Source organism: Silene latifolia, chromosome Y (genome assembly GCF_048544455.1).
Source record: "Silene latifolia isolate original U9 population chromosome Y, ASM4854445v1, whole genome shotgun sequence".
NCBI classification, from domain to species: Eukaryota; Viridiplantae; Streptophyta; class Magnoliopsida; order Caryophyllales; family Caryophyllaceae; genus Silene; species Silene latifolia.
This window is the reverse complement of record NC_133538.1, coordinates 162,744,285-162,749,112: the sequence shown is the minus strand read 5'-3', so window position 1 is coordinate 162,749,112 and position 4,828 is coordinate 162,744,285. Positions and strand designations below refer to the sequence as shown.

Genomic DNA, 4,828 nt, shown 5'->3' with positions numbered 1-4,828 from the left:
AGACACCCTAGAGGGGCCGAGTGAACCCTTTTTTGGGGGGCCGAGTATCCTAAAACGGGACGGGAAAGGGTTTAGGGTTTGATTAGGCGGACCGCTACCACGGATCCCCCTAATCAAACAATAAACCTTTTCCCTTGCTTCTCATTCGAAGGCGGGAAGACAAAAAGACACCCTAGAGGGGCTGAGTGAACCCTTTTTTGGGGGTCCGGGTATCCTAAAACGGGGCGGGAAAGGATTTAGGGTTTAATTAGGCGCACCGCTACCGCGGATCTGTAACGCCCCGTAATTTCGGACCGTTAATATATTTCAAAAATGATTTATTAATCAAATAAAATTTGATATTTAAAGTAATCAAAGTAAAAATAATTCAAAGAAATATAATTTTATTATATTTTGAAGAAAAGTACTTATTTTGATAGTTTTGAAATGTTTAAAAATAGTTTAAACCGTGTAAAATCTTTTATTTCGAAATAAGGGCGTATCGGGGGGAAAATGACAATTCGTTTGAACGTTGGGTAAACGAAATTGGAAATGGGTCGTATGAATACTCAATTTTATTGTAATCTCGTGTTTAAAAACTTTGGACTTGACGGAATTTGCATTTGACTTACGGATTTAATTATTATTGAAACGAGTCAAAACCGACTCGTAAAAATCCCGACTGAAAATCCCGCACTTTCCTTTTCTCCTTTCCTTTCTCCTTTCACGCGCACCACCCTCCCCCTTTATTCTATTTTTATGATTTTTTTGTTCTTAGCATCATCATCATCAACATCAAACCAACAAAACACCATTAACATATTTCAAGCTCAAAATCGCCATAAATTCTTCGTTACTAGTCCGTTTTTCGCATAATTTACCTTTCCGGAATCCCCTCGACGCGATCTACAACTTGGTACAATTTAATTTCAGTTTTCATTAAGTTATTTTAAGACCAAATTTCGGAATTTTCGGTATATATGTTTAATTATTGTGTTTTAATTGTTTATTTAGGTGAAGGATTGGAAGACGAGTTCGGGGACTCGTATATTGTAGAGGATAGCGGCTAGTGTCGTTAGGGTTTGGGTTTTCAAGGTGCTAATTGCTCAATTTCTAGCTTAAGGTAACATATTTCGAGTTACTCGACGAAAGATCGTCACATGTTTTTGATTTTTGTATGTTTGGTGAATTTTTGTTGGGTAGTAATTTTCACATGTTAAACTTAGTTGCATGCAAGCTTTATTTGTGCCTTTTGGTAGTTTAAATTATCAAAGTTGAATTGGGGACGATTAATTAATTTTCAGACGGTCTTATAATGTATAAAAATGAAAAAAAAAAGAGGAGAAAATGGTGGTGAAATGGCCGGCAGCAGCCGGCAGGCCCACGGCAGCCCCGGCCGGTCTTGGAGTTGGTCTGGGTTGGTCCGTGCTTGTTTTGCGGTTTTTCGTACAATATTGGTCATTTCGGGTTAATTAAGGTTAGAATAGTATAAGTAACAAATGGGTAGTATTTTGATAGTAACAAAAATTATGTTATTGGTAAAATTGTGCTTATATGAATGCTTATCACATGTTAGGGTAGTTTACAAAAGGAAATTGTAATTAATAGGCTCAAAATGAATTTTATAGCTATAATTGTAATGCTTTGTTGATTGTGCCGAAAACTGAGCCTTAGTCCCTTTGACTGATGCGATGTCAGTTAATTGAGTGATTGGTCAGCCGCAATTTGACCCGCACTGCCGCAGCAGGTGGGGTTGCGGGTAAAAATTCGGTTGAATGATTTAGATAATCGGCCTTTTTCTTGTTTTAGGCCATTTATCAAACTTTTGTTCACATGTATAGCTTATTGAATTTAATAGTGACTTGTATTGTAGAAATGGCCCTAGTTTCCCCTGAAGCCTTTAATATGGTTACTATTGTTAGAATTAGAAATTAGTATTGAATACTTATTGAGGATTCTGTTGGGATTGTATGCTGTAAATAGACATTATAAGCCTGTCACATGATAGAATGCTAGAATTTATATTGATAAATAGGACTTTTTGCCCTCTTAAGGTTAAGTGGGTGTCTTACTTGACTTGTGTGGTGAGTCATGTGTGGTGTGGGCTAAAATATTCAAGTGGGACTATTTGGGACTAGGTCCTAGGTGAGTATTTCGGCCTTCATCATAGATAGGTCTTTATAGTCTCTGACGAGTATATGTTCACTTCTTGATAGCCTTTGTGTTCCCGACTAGTGGATTTATATCCAAGTTGGGGCATGACCTCGGGTACTAATTTTGATAGTATGGGGTCAGCTTAAGTACTAGCCAACCCTTCGGTGGTGTCCTTAGGGTACTCACTTCACTTTGTTTTAAAAAAAGTTGTGGGTCTTGGGTGCGGTGGTGTGTATCCGCATGTCTAGGTCTGCGCAGATTTTAGGCTAGGGTTGTGTTGTCTCTTGGCCATGTTTTCTTAATAGTAACCGCTGAGCCAAGATACCGGTTCGATTACCTTCCCTACCTCGTGGTATAGACTCGAGTTACAAAGTGACTATTGACGGTACTAAGAACTTATGCCTGTCTTTGATATATTGCCCTTTCTTGTTTGATGATTCTATGAATCATAGAAGGTGAGATGCAAGCCGGCTATGGTTGATAGAGTTTGGATTACAATTTGTTAAATGTTTCACATGTTAGTTTAGTTTGGTCAGTTTAGGGCTCATATGTTAGAATAATTGATAATTGAATTCTTTATCATCTTGTTTACATGTTACATTACATGTTACATTAATTTTGACGATTCGTGGCTGGGAGGACTCGAAGTTACTCCCCACTGAATTGTGGCTTTCGTGTTTGTATAAAATGCGATTGACAGGTTGTTGATGCTTTGATTGGGGTCACAGACGGCTAGTGAGCAAGGAACCTTGGACCTAGTTTTGGCTATTCTATTAGTAAACCTTTTATACTTTTGGTTTGTATATAATTTGAAGGGACATATGTCTCCCTTTCTATTTTTGGTTTGTATCCTTATATTTCCGCGTCTTTAGTTATATATGTAAGTTAGTTTATCAGCTGTTGCAGGGTTATGACACTCTTCTTGAGTTGGAATTGGTTGTGAATGGTTTAGTTAGAAAATTTTTTGAAATTGCAGGTTTTTGGACTAGTTGAACCATTTACAAACATATCCTACCAGTTTTTCTGTAGAATTTACGTATATAATTAAGGCTAGATTTAAGAGTGTCACAGGATCCCCCTAATCAAACCGTAAACCCTTTTCCTTGCTTCTCATTCGAAGGCGGCAAGACAAAAAGACACCCTAGAGGGGCCGAGTGAACCCATTTTGGGGGGACCGGGTATCCTAAAACGCGATGGGAAAGGGCTTAGGGTTTGATTAGGTGGACCGCTACCGCGGATCCCCCCAATCAAACCCTAAAGCCTTTCCTTGCTTCTCATTTGAAGGCGGCAAGACAAAAAGACACCCTAGAGGGACCGAGTGAACCCTTTTTTAGGGGGGCCGGGTATCCTAAAACGGGATTGCAAAAGGGTTTAGGGTTTGATTAGGCGGACCGCTACCACGGATCCCCCTAATCAAATCCTAAACCCTTTCCCTTGCTTCTCATTCGAAGGCGGAAAGACAAAAAGACACCCTAGAGGGGCCGAGTGAACCCTTTTTTGGGGGGCCAAGTATCCTAAAACGGGACGGGAAAGGGTTTAGGGTTTGATTAGGCGGACCGCTACCACGGATCCCCCTAATCAAACCCTAAACCTTTTCCCTTGCTTCTCATTCGAAGGCGGGAAGACAAAAAGACACTCTAGAGGGGCCAAGTGAACCCTTTTGGGGGGGGGGGGACCAGGTATCCTAAAACAGGACGGGAAAGGGTTTAGGGTTTGATTAGGCGGACCGCTACCGCGGATCCCTCTAATCAAACCCTAAACCCTTTCCCTTGCTTCTCATTCGTAGGCGGCAAGACAAAAACACACCCTTGAGGGGCCGAGTGAACCCTTTTTTGGGGGACCGGGTATCCTAAAACGGGACGGGAAAGGGTTTAGGGTTTGATTAGGCAGACCGCTACCACGGATTCCCCTAATAAAACCCTAAACCTTTTCCCTTGCTTCTCATTCGAAGGCGGCAAGACAAAAAGACACCCTAGAGGGGCCAAGTGAACCCTTTTTTGAGGGGACCGGGTATCCAAAAATGGGACGGGAAAGGGTTTAGGGTTTGATTAGGCGGACCGCTACCACGGATCCCCCAAATCAAACCCTAAACCCTTTCCCTTGCTTCTCATTCGAAGGCGGCAAGACAAAAAGACACCCAAGAGGGGCCGAGTGAACCTTTTTTTTGGGGGGGGCGGTTATCCTAAAACGGGATTGGAAAGGGTTTAGGGTTTGATTAGGCGGACCGCTACCACGGATCCCCCTAATCAAATCCTAAACCCTTTCCCTTGCTTCTCATTCGAAGGCGGAAAGACAAAAAGACACCCTAGAGGGGCCGAGTGAACCCTTTTTTGGGGGGCCGAGTATCCTAAAACGGGACGGGAAAGGGTTTAGGGTTTTATTAGGCGGATTGCTACCGCGGATCCCCCTAATCAAACCCTAAACCCTTTCCCTTGCTTCTCATTTGAAGGAGGCAAGACAAAAACACACCCTAGAGGGGCCGAGTTAACCCTTTTTGGGGGACCGGGTATCCTAAAACGGGACGAAAAAGGGTTTAGGGTCTGATTAGGATCCCCCTAATAGAACCCTAAACCCTTTCCCTTGCTTCTCATTTGAAGGCGGCAAGACAAAAATACACCCTAGAGGGGCCGAGTGAACCCTTTTTTGGGGAGCCGGGTATCCTAAAATGGGACGGGAAAGGGTTTAGGGTTTGATT

The 4,828-nt window shown here is 42.1% G+C and overlaps 1 long non-coding RNA gene across 1 annotated transcript; it reads left to right on the top strand.

The window, feature by feature from the left end:
* The first annotated feature begins 734 nt into the window (after window positions 1-734).
* LOC141627386 (uncharacterized) lies at window positions 735-3,181 on the top strand. Its single transcript, XR_012536957.1, has 3 exons — window positions 735-895; window positions 994-1,102; window positions 2,834-3,181. It is a non-coding gene; the product is annotated as an uncharacterized LOC141627386 (long non-coding RNA).
* Window positions 3,182-4,828: the final 1,647 nt, after the last annotated feature.